This window comes from Nothobranchius furzeri, chromosome 3, assembly GCF_043380555.1.
Source record: "Nothobranchius furzeri strain GRZ-AD chromosome 3, NfurGRZ-RIMD1, whole genome shotgun sequence".
NCBI classification, from domain to species: Eukaryota; Metazoa; Chordata; class Actinopteri; order Cyprinodontiformes; family Nothobranchiidae; genus Nothobranchius; species Nothobranchius furzeri.
The window spans coordinates 28,078,706-28,094,071 of NC_091743.1; the positions used below are offsets into that span (position 1 = coordinate 28,078,706).

At 40.6% G+C, this 15,366-nt stretch overlaps 1 long non-coding RNA gene across 1 annotated transcript; it reads left to right on the plus strand.

The window, feature by feature from the left end:
- The first annotated feature begins 7,657 nt into the window (after nt 1-7,657).
- On the plus strand, nt 7,658-8,812 carry LOC139068830 (uncharacterized). The gene is made up of 2 exons (XR_011520086.1): nt 7,658-7,836; nt 8,566-8,812. It is a non-coding gene; the product is annotated as an uncharacterized lncRNA (long non-coding RNA).
- Nucleotides 8,813-15,366: the final 6,554 nt, after the last annotated feature.

Here is a 15,366-nt window from a genome sequence, read left to right on the forward strand (position 1 = left end):
ATTTGTGGGCTTATAACTTGGTTTCTGAATGTCCTAGAGAGATCAGGTTTGTTTTAGTATACTCCAATCAACAGCCCCTACAACCACAAAAAGGAATGGAGTCATTAGCACTTATGGTTTTTAAATGGCACCCAGAATTATGTTGCACAAAGCACAATTTCACATCATTCTGGGTTCATTTGTGTGAAAACAAGGTCCAATCAGGCTGAAACGTTACAGGAAGGTAGAATATATTGAGTTGTAAGTGATCTGAACGTTTCATGATGATAGCATTTTCCTAAGGGGGTCAAACCATGTCCCAAAGGTCACCGGATCTGGTGTCAATTTAAAGAAGTAGTCCAGTTACACATTTGTGGGCTTATAACTTGGCTTCTGAATGCCCTAGAGAGATCAGGTTTGTTTTAGTGTACTCCAATCAACAGCCCCTACAACCACAAAAAGGAATGGAGTCATTAGCACTCATGGTTTGTAAATGGCACCCAGAATTATGTTGCACGAAGCACAATTTCACATCATTCTGGGTCCATTTGTGTGAAAACAAGGTCCCATCAGGCTGAAACATTACAGGAAGGTAGAATCTATTAAGTTGTAAGTGATCTGAACGTTTCATGATGATAGCACTTTCCTAAGGGGGTCAAACCATGTCCCAAAGGTCACCGGATCTGGTGTGAATTTAAAGAAGTAGTCCAGTTACACATTTGTGGGCTTATAACTTGGCTTCTGAATGCCCTAGAGAGATCAGGTTTGTTTTAGTGTACTCCAATCAACAGCCCCTACAACCACAAAAAGGAATGGAGTCATTAGCACTCATGGTTTGTAAATGGCACCCAGAATTATGTTGTACGAAGTACAATTTCACATCATTCTGGGTCTATTTGTGTGAAAACAAGGTCCAATCAGGCTGAAACATTACAGGAAGGTAGAATATATTAAGTTGTAAGTGATCTGAACGTTTCATGATGGTAGCACTTCCCTAAGGGGGTCAAACCATGTCCCAAAGGTCACCGGATCTGGTGTCTAAAGAAGTAGTCCAGTTACACATTTGTGGGCTTATAACTTGGCTTCTGAATGCCCTAGAGAGATCAGGTTTGTTTTAGTGTACTCCAATCAACAGCCCCTACAACCACAAAAAGGAATGGAGTCATTAGCACTTATGGTTTGTAAATGGCACCCAGAATTATGTTGCACGAAGCACAATTTCACATCATTCTGGGTCCATTTGTGTGAAAACAAGGTCCAATCAGGCTGAAACATTACAGGAAGGTAGAATATATTAAGTTGTAAGTGATCTGAACGTTTCATGATGATAGCACTTCCCGAAGGGGGTCAAACCATGTCCCAAAGGTCACCGGATCTGGTGTCTAAAGAAGTAGTCCAGTTACACATTTGTGGGCTTATAACTTGGCTTCTGAATGCCCTAGAGAGATCAGGTTTGTTTTAGTATACTCCAATCAACAGCCCCTACATCCACAAAAAGGAATGGAGTCATTAGCACTTATGGTTTTTAAATGGCACCCAGAATTATGTTGCACAAAGCACAATTTCACATCATTCTGGGTTCATTTGTGTGAAAACAAGGTCCAATCAGGCTGAAACGTTACAGGAAGGTAGAATATATTGAGTTGTAAGTGATCTGAACGTTTCATGATGATAGCATTTTCCTAAGGGGGTCAAACCATGTCCCAAAGGTCACCGGATCTGGTGTCAATTTAAAGAAGTAGTCCAGTTACACATTTGTGGGCTTATAACTTGGCTTCTGAATGCCCTAGAGAGATCAGGTTTGTTTTAGTGTACTCCAATCAACAGCCCCTACAACCACAAAAAGGAATGGAGTCATTAGCACTCATGGTTTGTAAATGGCACCCAGAATTATGTTGCACGAAGCACAATTTCACATCATTCTGGGTCCATTTGTGTGAAAACAAGGTCCAATCAGGCTGAAACATTACAGGAAGGTAGAATCTATTAAGTTGTAAGTGATCTGAACGTTTCATGATGATAGCACTTTCCTAAGGGGGTCAAACCATGTCCCAAAGGTCACCGGATCTGGTGTGAATTTAAAGAAGTAGTCCAGTTACACATTTGTGGGCTTATAACTTGGCTTCTGAATGCCCTAGAGAGATCAGGTTTGTTTTAGTGTACTCCAATCAACAGCCCCTACAACCACAAAAAGGAATGGAGTCATTAGCACTCATGGTTTGTAAATGGCACCCAGAATTATGTTGTACGAAGTACAATTTCACATCATTCTGGGTCTATTTGTGTGAAAACAAGGTCCAATCAGGCTGAAACATTACAGGAAGGTAGAATATATTAAGTTGTAAGTGATCTGAACGTTTCATTATGGTAGCACTTCCCTAAGGGGGTCAAACCATGTCCCAAAGGTCACCGGATCTGGTGTCTAAAGAAGTAGTCCAGTTACACATTTGTGGGCTTATAACTTGGCTTCTGAATGCCCTAGAGAGATCAGGTTTGTTTTAGTGTACTCCAATCAACAGCCCCTACAACCACAAAAAGGAATGGAGTCATTAGCACTTATGGTTTGTAAATGGCACCCAGAATTATGTTGCACGAAGCACAATTTCACTTCATTCTGGGTCCATTTGTGTGAAAACAAGGTCCAATCAGGCTGAAACGCTACAAGAAGGTAGAATCTATTGAGTTGTAAGTGATCTGAACGTTTCAAGATGATCGTACATTCCTATAGGGGGTCAAACCATGTCCCAAAGGTCACCGGGCCTGGTGTCACTTTAAAGAAGTAGTCCAGTTACATCTTTGTGGGCATATAACTTGGCTTCTGAATGTCCTAGACAGGTTAGGTTTGTTTTAGTGTACTCCAATCAACAGCCCCTACAACCACAAAAAGGAATGGAGTCATTACAACTTATGGTTTGTAAATGGCACCCAGAATTATGTTGCACGAAGCACAATTTCACATAATTCTGGGTCCATTTGTGTGAAAACAAGGTCCAATCAGGCTGAAACGTTACAAGAAGGTAGAATCTATTGAGTTGTAAGTGATCTGAACGTTTCATGATGATCGCACATTCCTATAGGGGGTCAAACCATGTCCCAAAGGTCACAGGGCCTGGTGTCACTTTAAAGAAGTAGTCCAGTTACACATTTGTGGGCTTATAACTTGGCTTCTGAATACCCTAGAGAGATCAGGTTTGTTTTAGTGTACTCCAATCAACAGCCCCTACAACCACAAAAAGGAATGGAGTTATTAGCACTTATGGTTTGTAAATGGCACCCAGAATTATGTTGCACGAAGCACAATTTCACATAATTCTGGGTCCATTTGTGTGAAAACAAGGTCCAATCAGGCTGAAACGTTACAAGAAGGTAAAATCTATTGAGTTGTAAGTGATCTGAACGTTTCATGATGATCGCACATTCCTATAGGGGGTCAAACCATGTCCCAAAGGTCACCGGGCCTGGTGTCACTTTAAAGAAGTAGTCCAGTTACATCTTTGTGGGCTTATAACTTGGCTTCTGAATGTCCTAGACAGGTTAGGTTTGTTTTAGTGTACTCCAATCAACAGCCCCTACAACCACATAAAGGAATGGAGTCATTAGCACTTATGGTTTGTAAATGGCACCCAGAATTATGTTGCACGAAGCACAATTTCACATAATTCTGGGTCCATTTGTGTGAAAACAAGGTCCAATCAGGCTGAAACGTTACAAGAAGGTAGAATCTATTGAGTTGTAAGTGATCTGAACGTTTCATGATGATCGCACATTCCTATAGGGGGTCAAACCATGTCCCAAAGGTCACCGGGCCTGGTGTCACTTTAAAGAAGTAGTCCAGTTACACATTTGTGGGCTTATAACTTGGCTTCTGAATGTCCTAGAGAGATCAGGTTTGTTTTAGTGTACTCCAATCAAAAGCCCCTACAACCACAAAAAGGAATGGAGTCATTAGCACTTATGGTTTGTAAATGGCACCCAGAATTATGTTGCACGAAGCACAATTTCACATCATTCTGGGTTCATTTGTGTGAAAACAAGGTCCAATCAGGCTGAAACGTTACAGGAAGGTAGAATCTATTGAGTTGTAAGTGATCTGAACGTTTCATGATGATAGCACTTTCCTAAGGGGGTCAAACCATGTCCCAAAGGTCACCGGATCTGGTGTCAATTTAAAGAAGTAGTCCAGTTACACATTTGTGGGCTTATAACTTGGCTTCTGAATGTCCTAGAGAGATCAGGTTTGTTTTAGTGTACTCCAATCAAAAGCCCCTACAACCACAAAAAGGAATGGAGTCATTAGTACTCATGGTTTGTAAATGGCACCCAGAATTATGTTGCACAAAGCACAATTTCACATCATTCTGGGTTCATTTGTGTGAAAACAAGGTCCAATCAGGCTGAAACGTTACAGGAAGGTAGAATCTATTGAGTTGTAAGTGATCTGAACGTTTCATGGTGATAGCACTTTCCTAAGGGGGTCAAACCATGTCCCAAAGGTCACCGGATCTGGTGTCAATTTAAAGAAGTAGTCCAGTTACACATTTGTGGGCTTATAACTTGGCTTCTGAATGTCCTAGAGAGATCAGGTTTGTTTTAGTATACTCCAATCTACAGCCCCTACAACCACAAAAAGGAATGGAGTCATTAGCACTTATGGTTTTTAAATGGCACCCAGAATTATGTTGCACGAAGCACAATTTCATATCATTCTGGGTTCATTTGTGTGAAAACAAGGTCCAATCAGGCTGAAACGTTACAGGAAGGTAGAATCTATTGAGTTGTAAGTGATCTGAACGTTTCATGATGATAGCACTTTCGTAAGGGGGTCAAACCATGTCCCAAATGTCACCGGATCTGGTGTCAATTTAAAGAAGTAGTCCAGTTACACATTTGTGGGCTTATAACTTGGCTTCTGAATGTCCTAGAGAGATCAGGTTTGTTTTAGTATACTCCAATCAACAGCCCCTACAACCACAAAAAGGAATGGAGTCATTAGCACTTATGGTTTTTAAATGGCACCCAGAATTATGTTGCACGAAGCACAATTTCATATCATTCTGGGTTCATTTGTGTGAAAACAAGGTCCAATCAGGCTGAAACGTTACAGGAAGGTAGAATCTATTGAGTTGTAAGTGATCTGAACATTTCATGATGATAGCACTTTCCTAAGGGGGTCAAACCATGTCCCAAAGGTCACCGGATCTGGTGTCAATTTAAAGAAGTAGTCCAGTTACACATTTGTGGGCTTATAACTTGGTTTCTGAATGTCCTAGAGAGATCAGGTTTGTTTTAGTATACTCCAATCAACAGCCCCTACAACCACAAAAAGGAATGGAGTCATTAGCACTTATGGTTTATGGCACCCAGAATTATGTTGCACGAAGCACAATTTCATATCATTCTGGGTTCATTTGTGTGAAAACAAGGTCCAATCAGGCTGAAACGTTACAGGAAGGTAGAATCTATTGAGTTGTAAGTGATCTGAACGTTTCATGATGATAGCACTTTCCTAAGGGGGTCAAACCATGTCCCGAAGGTCACCGGATCTGGTGTCAATTTAAAGAAGTAGTCCAGTTACACGTTTGTGGGCTTATAACTTGGCTTCTGAATGTCCTAGAGAGATCAGGTTTGTTTTGGTATACTCCAATCAACAGCCCCTACTACCACAAAAAGGAATGGAGTCATTAGCACTTATGGTTTGTAAATGGCACCCAGAATTATGTTGCATGAAGCACAATTTCACATCATTCTGGGTCCATTTGTGTGAAAACAATTTCCAATCAGGCTGAAACGTTACAGGAAGGTAGAATCTATTGAGTTGTAAGTGATCTGACATTTTCATGATGATAGCACTTTCCTAAGGGGGTCAAACCATGTCCCAAAGGTCACCGGATCTGGTGTCAATTTAAAGAAGTAGTCCAGTTACACATTTGTGGGCTTATAACTTGGCTTCTGAATGTCCTAGAGAGATCAGGTTTGTTTTAATGTACTCCAATCAACAGCCCCTACAACCACAAAAAGGAATGTAGTCATTAGCACTTATGATTTGTAAATGGCACCCAGAATTATGTTGCACGAAGCACAATTTCACATCATTCTGGGTTCATTTGTGTGAAAACAAGGTCCAATCAGGCTGAAATGTTACAGGAAGGTAGAATCTATTGAGTTGTAAGTGATCTGAACGTTTCATGATGATAGCACTTTCCTAAGGAGGTCAAAACATGTCCCAAATGTCACCGGATCTGGTGTCAATTTAAAGAAGTAGTCCAGTTACACATTTGTGGGCTTATAACTTGGCTTCTGAATGTCCTAGAGAGATCAGGTTTGTTTTAGTGTACTCCAATCAACAGCCCCTACAACCACAAAAAGGAATGGAGTCATTAGCACTTATGGTTTGTAAATGGCACCCAGAATTATGTTGCACGAAGCACAATTTCACTTCATTCTGGGTCCATTTGTGTGAAAACAAGGTCCAATCAGGCTGAAACGCTACAAGAAGGTAGAATCTATTGAGTTGTAAGTGATCTGAACGTTTCAAGATGATCGTACATTCCTATAGGGGGTCAAACCATGTCCCAAAGGTCACCGGGCCTGGTGTCACTTTAAAGAAGTAGTCCAGTTACATCTTTGTGGGCTTATAACTTGGCTTCTGAATGTCCTAGACAGGTTTGTTTTAGTGTACTCCAATCAACAGCCCCTACAACCACATAAAGGAATGGAGTCATTAGCACTTATGGTTTGTAAATGGCACCCAGAATTATGTTGCACGAAGCACAATTTCACATAATTCTGGGTCCATTTGTGTGAAAACAAGGTCCAATCAGGCTGAAACGTTACAAGAAGGTAGAATCTATTGAGTTGTAAGTGATCTGAACGTTTCATGATGATCGCACATTCCTATAGGGGGTCAAACCATGTCCCAAAGGTCACCGGGCCTGGTGTCACTTTAAAGAAGTAGTCCAGTTACACCTTTGTGGGCTTATAACTTGGCTTCTGAATGTCCTAGAGAGGTCAGGTTTGTTTTAGTGTACTCCAAACAACAGCCCCTACAACCACAAAAAGGAATGTAGTCATTAGCACTTATGGTTTGTAAATGGCACCCAGAATTATGTTGCACGAAGCACAATTTCACATCATTCTGGGTTCATTTGTGTGAAAACAAGGTCCAATCAGGCTGAAACGTTACAGGAAGGTAGAATCTATTGAGTTGTAAGTGATCTGAACGTTTCATGATGATAGCACTTTCCTAAGGAGGTCAAACCATGTCCCAAAGGTCACCGGATCTGGTGACAATTTAAAGAAGTAGTCCAGTTACACATTTGTGGGCTTATAACTTGGCTTCTGAATGTCCTAGAGAGATCAGGTTTGTTTTAGTATACTCCAATCAACCGCCCCTACAACTAGAGCTGAAACAACTAATCGATTTAATCGATTATAATCGATTATTAAAATAGTTAACAACTTTTTTAGTCATCGATTAGTTGTTTAATAATCATATTTTACCGCATAAAGTCTATTTTTTACCACAATCTGACATCGGTTACAAGCTGTTAAATTTGCCGCCAGTGTGTGGCAGTAATGAGCCACTGATCTACCAGTGGAGCCGTAGAAGAAGAAATGAGCCAATGGGTGCCCTCGGTTTTCATGACGTATCACGTTACTGACGCTCATCTTGCTGTGAGAAAATGGCGGAACAAGAGGAAATACGGAAGAAAAATAGAAGCGACAAAACTGAAGAGAAACCCCGGACAAAAACCTCACGAGTATGGGAGCACATTTGAGACGAAAGCATGTGGGGGCTGATGCAGCAGAGGAAGAGCACCGCGGTCAAGTGAGCCGTCATTTGGAAGAGCCAGCCCGGTAAGTAACAGAAAATAAACAAGCTGGACTTAGTGTTTTAGCTGAGTTCGTTATAGTGGATGTTAAACATGTTTTTTTGCCGCGTCAGTCTGCGGTGTTCTACTTCTGATTGACTAGATGCAATCGTGAATCTCCTCCGTGTTGTGTATCATGCGCTTGCCAAATTTAGCACGTCTGTTTATAAGAATGTTCTCGTTAAGAGAAAAACGGCACAAACCCATAACTATGTTCCTCATTCAAAAAAGGACAACTCCGCGGAGAAAAATATACAGACAAGCTGTGTCCAGGTGAATATAACGCGGCATAGTTGTACACTTTCAATTTTTAAATACAGGAGAAATTCAGAAAAAGTCATTTTTTTACTATTAAAAGGCTGTTTTACTATCTAACGCTGTAAAACGCCTCACAACACATTTTTATCATGTTTCTTAAACAGTATTACACAAAATAAACATTTTTCACATTTCTCTGGCTAATTTAAACACTCCCGACTCAAAGTAAAAACCTCATGAGCTTCTTACTTAGAGCTTTTTAATAGTAAAAATGTTTTACTTTTTTTCTGAATATCTCCTGTTGCGGGCTATTTTGTAGAACGTAACCCTCAAAATAAATGATCACTGTATATTGTTAATTAATTCAAATAATATAATATTGATTTAGTGTTGTAGTGTGTGTGCTGCTTTATTTTATATGTGTACTTATTTCAGTCTATTTGTGTTTCTTATGCAGAAAAAAACAAGCAACGATGGACAACTACATGGGGAAGAAGACACTCACCCCCCAGCAATTCATACCACTTACAAACTCTATTCTAAACATGCTGGTAAAAGACATGAGGCCACTATCCATGGTGGAAGGAGCAGGCTTCCAGCTAATGCTAAAAATTATTCTGGACTGATATTTTGCACTGTTTAGCTCATTTTATACTGCTGACTGTGTTCATGTGCAATAAAATAGATTGCAGTCAACTGCACAATTCTCTTATGTTTTTTTGTTCTTAACTGAAATGCATCCATCACTTGTATAGGTTAAATAGCTAAACAATAACAAACCGATTAATCGATTAATCGAAAAAATAATCGACAGATTAATCGATTATGAAAATAATCGTTAGTTGCAGCCCTACCTACAACCACAAAAAGGAATGGAGTCATTAGCACTTATGGTTTTTAAATGGCACCCAGAATTATGTCGCACGAAGCACAATTTCACATCATTCTGGGTTCATTTGTGTGAAAACAAGGTCCAATCAGGCTGAAACGTTACAGGAAGGTAGAATCTATTGAGTTGTAAGTGATCTGAACGTTTCATGATGATAGCGCTTTCCTAAGGGGGTCAAACCATGTCCCAAAGGTCACCGGATCTGGTGTCAATTTAAAGAAGTAGTCCAGTTACACATTTGTGGGCTTATAACTTGGCTTCTGAATGTCCTAGAGAGATCAGGTTTGTTTTAGTGTACTCCAATCAAAAGCCCCTACAACCACAAAAAGGAATGGAGTCATTAGCACTTATGGTTTGTAAATGGCACCCAGAATTATGTTGCACGAAGCACAATTTCACATCATTCTGGGTCCATTTGTGTGAAAACAAGGTCCAATCAGGCTGAAACGCTACAAGTAGGTAGAATCTATTGAGTTGTAAGTGATCTGAAATTTTCAAGATGATAGCACATTCCTATAGGGGGTAAAACCATGTCCCAAAGGTCACCGGGCCTGGTGTCACTTTAAAGAAGTAGTCCAGTTACACCTTTGTGGGCTTATAACTTCGCTTCTGAATATCCTAGAGAGGTTAGGTTTGTTTTAGTGTACTCCAATCAACAGCCCCTACAACCACAAAAAGGAATGGAGACATTAGCACTTATGGTTTGTAAATGGCATCCAGAATTATGTTGCACGAAGCACAATTTCACATCATTCTGGGTTCATTTGTGTGAAAACAAGGTCCAATCAGGCTGAAACGTTACAGGAAGGTAGAATCTATTGAGTTGTAAGTGATCTGAACGTTTCATGATGATAGCACTTTCCTAAGGGGGTCAAACCATGTCCCGAAGGTCACCGGATCTGGTGTCAATTTAAAGAAGTAGTCCAGTTACACGTTTGTGGGCTTATAACTTGGCTTCTGAATGTCCTAGAGAGATCAGGTTTGTTTTGGTATACTCCAATCAACAGCCCCTACAACCACAAAAAGGAATGGAGTCATTAGCACTTATGGTTTGTAAATGGCACCCAGAATTATCTTGCATGAAGCACAATTTCACATCATTCTGGATCCATTTGTGTGAAAACAATTTCCAATCAGGCTGAAACGTTACAGGAAGGTAGAATCTATTGAGTTGTAAGTGATCTGACATTTTCATGATGATAGCACTTTCCTAAGGGGGTCAAACCATGTCCCGAAGGTCACCGGATCTGGTGTCAATTTAAAGAAGTAGTCCAGTTACACGTTTGTGGGCTTATAACTTGGCTTCTGAATGTCCTAGAGAGATCAGGTTTGTTTTGGTATACTCCAATCAACAGCCCCTACAACCACAAAAAGGAATGGAGTCATTAGCACTTATGGTTTGTAAATGGCACCCAGAATTATGTTGCACGAAGCACAATTTCACATCATTCTGGGTCCATTTGTGTGAAAACAAGGTCCAATCAGGCTGAAACATTACAGGAAGGTAGAATATATTAAGTTGTAAGTGATCTGAACGTTTCATGATGATAGCACTTCCCGAAGGGGGTCAAACCATGTCCCAAAGGTCACCGGATCTGGTGTCTAAAGAAGTAGTTCAGTTACACATTTGTGGGCTTATAACTTGGCTTCTGAATGCCCTAGAGAGATCAGGTTTGTTTTAGTATACTCCAATCAACAGCCCCTACAACCACAAAAAGGAATGGAGTCATTAGCACTTATGGTTTTTAAATGGCACCCAGAATTATGTTGCACAAAGCACAATTTCACATCATTCTGGGTTCATTTGTGTGAAAACAAGGTCCAATCAGGCTGAAACGTTACAGGAAGGTATAATATATTGAGTTGTAAGTGATCTGAACGTTTCATGATGATAGCATTTTCCTAAGGGGGTCAAACCATGTCCCAAACGTCACCGGATCTGGTGTCAATTTAAAGAAGTAGTCCAGTTACACATTTGTGGGCTTATAACTTGGCTTCTGAATGCCCTAGAGAGATCAGGTTTGTTTTAGTGTACTCCAATCAACAGCCCCTACAACCACAAAAAGGAATGGAGTCATTAGCACTCATGTTTTGTAAATGGCACCCAGAATTATGTTGCACGAAGCACAATTTCACATCATTCTGGGTCCATTTGTGTGAAAACAAGGTCCAATCAGGCTGAAACATTACAGGAAGGTAGAATCTATTAAGTTGTAAGTGATCTGAACGTTTCATGATGATAGCACTTTCCTAAGGGGGTCAAACCATGTCCCAAAGGTCACCGGATCTGGTGTCAATTTAAAGAAGTAGTCCAGTTACACATTTGTGGGCTTATAACTTGGCTTCTGAATGCCCTAGAGAGATCAGGTTTGTTTTAGTGTACTCCAATCAACAGCCCCTACAACCACAAAAAGGAATGGAGTCATTAGCACTCATGGTTTGTAAATGGCACCCAGAATTATGTTGTACGAAGTACAATTTCACATCATTCTGGGTCTATTTGTGTGAAAACAAGGTCCAATCAGGCTGAAACATTACAGGAAGGTAGAATATATTAAGTTGTAAGTGATCTGAACGTTTCATGATGGTAGCACTTCCCTAAGGGGGTCAAACCATGTCCCAAAGGTCACCGGATCTGGTGTCTAAAGAAGTAGTCCAGTTACACATTTGTGGGCTTATAACTTGGCTTCTGAATGCCCTAGAGAGATCAGGTTTGTTTTAGTGTACTCCAATCAACAGCCCCTACAACCACAAAAAGGAATGGAGTCATTAGCACTTATGGTTTGTAAATGGCACCCAGAATTATGTTGCACGAAGCACAATTTCACTTCATTCTGGGTCCATTTGTGTGAAAACAAGGTCCAATCAGGCTGAAACGCTACAAGAAGGTAGAATCTATTGAGTTGTAAGTGATCTGAACGTTTCAAGATGATCGTACATTCCTATAGGGGGTCAAACCATGTCCCAAAGGTCACCGGGCCTGGTGTCACTTTAAAGAAGTAGTCCAGTTACACCTTTGTGGGCTTATAACTTGGCTTCTGAATGTCCTAGAGAGGTCAGGTTTGTTTTAGTGTACTCCAATCAACAGCCCCTACAACCACAAAAAGGAATGGAGTCATTAGCACTTATGGTTTGTAAATGGCACCCAGAATTATGTTGCACGAAGCACAATTTCACATCATTCTGGGTTCATTTGTGTGAAAACAAGGTCCAGTCAGGCTGAAACGTTACAGGAAGGTAGAATCTATTGAGTTGTAAGTGATCTGAATGTTTCATGATGATAGCACTTTCCTAAGGAGGTCAAACCATGTCCCAAAGGTCACCGGATCTGGTGTCAATTTAAAGAAGTAGTCCAGTTACACATTTGTGGGCTTACAACTTGGCTTCTGAATGTCCTAGAGAGATCAGGTTTGTTTTAGTATACTCCAATCAACAGCCCCTACAACCACAAAAAGGAATGGAGTCATTAGCACTTATGGTTTTTAAATGGCACCCAGAATTATGTTGCACGAAGCACAATTTCACATCATTCTGGGTTCATTTGTGTGAAAACAAGGTCCAATCAGGCTGAAACGTTACAGGAAGGTAGAATCTATTGAGTTGTAAGTGATCTGAATGTTTCATGATGATAGCACTTTCCTAAGGGGGTCAAACCATGTCCCAAAGGTCACCGGATCTGGTGTCAATTTAAAGAAGTAGTCCAGTTACACATTTGTGGGCTTATAACTTGGCTTCTGAATGTCCTAGAGAGATCAGGTTTGTTTTAGTGTACTCCAATCAAAAGCCCCTACAACCACAAAAAGGAATGGAGTCATTAGCACTTACTGTTTGTAAATGGCACCCAGAATTATGTTGCACGAAGCAAAATTTCACATCATTCTGGGGCCATTTGTGTGAAAACAAGGTCCAATCAGGCTGAAACATTACAGGAAGGTAGAATATATTAATTTGTAAGTGATCTGAACGTTTCATGAGCACTTCCCTAAGGGGTGTCAAACCATGTCCCAAAGGTCACCGGATCTGGTGTCTAAAGAAGTAGTCCAGTTACACATTTGTGGGCTTATAACTTGGCTTCTGAATGCCCTAGAGAGATCAGGTTTGTTTTAGTATACTCCAATCAACAGCCCCTACAACCACAAAAAGGAATGGAGTCATTAGCACTTATGGTTTTTAAATGGCACCCAGAATTATGTTGCACGAAGCACAATTTCACATCATTCTGGGTTCATTTGTGTGAAAACAAGGTCCAATCAGGCTTAAACATTACAGGAAGGTAGAATATATTGAGTTGTAAGTGATCTGAACGTTTCATGATGATAGCACTTTCCTAAGGGGGTCAAACCATGTCCCAAAGGTCACCGGATCTGGTGTCAATTTAAAGAAGTAGTCCAGTTACACATTTGTGGGCTTATAACTTGGCTTCTGAATGCCCTAGAGAGATCAGGTTTGTTTTAGTGTACTCAATCAACAGCCCCTACAACCACAAAAAGGAATGGAGTCATTAGCACTTATGGTTTGTAAATGGCACCCAGAATTATGTTGCACGAAGCACAATTTCACATCATTCTGGGTCCATTTGTGTGAAAACAAGGTCCAATCAGGCTGAAACGCTACAAGAAGGTAGAATCTATTGAGTTGTAAGTGATCTGAACGTTTCAAGATGATCGTACATTCCTATAGGGGGTCAAACCATGTCCCAAAGGTCACTGGGCCTGGTGTCACTTTAAAGAAATAGTCCTGTTACATCTTTGTGGGCTTATAACTTGGCTTCTGAATGTCCTAGACAGGTTAGGTTTGTTTTAGTGTACTCCAATCAACAGCCCCTACAACCACAAAAAGGAATGGAGTCATTAGAACTTATGATTTGTAAATGTCACCCAGAATTATGTTGCACGAAGCACAATTTCACATCATTCTGGGTCCATTTGTGTGAAAACAAGGTCCAATCAGGCTGAAACGTTACAAGAAGGTAGAATCTATTGAGTTGTAAGTGATCTGAACGTTTCATGATGATCGCACATTCCTATAGGGGGTCAAACCATGTCGCAAAGGTCACCGGGCCTGGTGTCACTTTAAAGAAGTAGTCCAGTTACACCTTTGTGGGCTTATAACTTGGCTTCTGAATGTCCTAGAGAGGTCAGGTTTGTTTTAGTGTACTCAAATCAACAGCCCCTACAACCACAAAAAGGAATGGAGTCATTAGCACTTATGGTTTGTAAATGGCACCCAGAATTATGTTGCACGAAGCACAATTTCACATCATTCTGGGTTCATTTGTGTGAAAACAAGGTCCAGTCAGGCTGAAACGTTACAGGAAGGTAGAATCTATTGAGTTGTAAGTGATCTGAACGTTTCATGATGATAGCACTTTCCTAAGGAGGTCAAACCATGTCAAAAAGGTCACCGGATCTGGTGTCAATTTAAAGAAGTAGTCCAGTTACACATTTGTGGGCTTATAACTTGGCTTCTGAATGTCCTAGAGAGATCAGGTTTGTTTTAGTATACTCCAATCAACAGCCCCTACAACCACAAAAAGGAATGGAGTCATTAGCACTTATGGTTTTTAAATGGCACCCAGAATTATGTTGCACGAAGCACAATTTCACATCATTCTGGGTTCATTTATGTGAAAACAAGGTCCAATCAGGCTGAAACGTTACAGGAAGGTAGAATCTATTGAGTTGTAAGTGATCTGAACGTTTCATGATGATAGCACTTTCCTAAGGGGGTCAAACCATGTCCCAAAGGTCACCGGATCTGGTGTCAATTTAAAGAAGTAGTCCAGTTACACATTTGTGGGCTTATAACTTGGCTTCTGAATGTCTTAGAGAGATCAGGTTTGTTTTAGTGTACTCCAATCAAAAGCCCCTACAACCACAAAAAGGAATGGAGTCATTAGCACTTACTGTTTTCAATGGGCACCCAGAATTATGTTGCACGAAGCACAATTTCACATCATTCTGGGTCCATTTGTGTGAAAACAAGGTCCAATCAGGCTGAAACGCTACAAGAAGCTAGAATCTATTGAGTTGTAAGTGGTCTCAACGTTTCATGATGATCGCACATCCCTATAGGGGGTCAAACCATGTCCCAAAGGTCACCGGGCCTGGTGTCACTTTAAAGAAGTAGTCCAGTTACACCTTTGTGGGCTTATAACTTGGCTTCTGAATGTCCTAGAGAGATCAGGTTTGTTTTAGTGTACTCCAATCAAAAGCCCCTACAACCACAAAAAGGAATGGAGTCATTAGCACTTATGGTTTGTATATGGCACCCAGAATTATGTTGCACGAAGCACAATTTCACATCATTCTGGGTCCATTTGTGTGAAAACAAGGTCCAATCAGGCTGAAACGCTACAAGAAGGTAGAA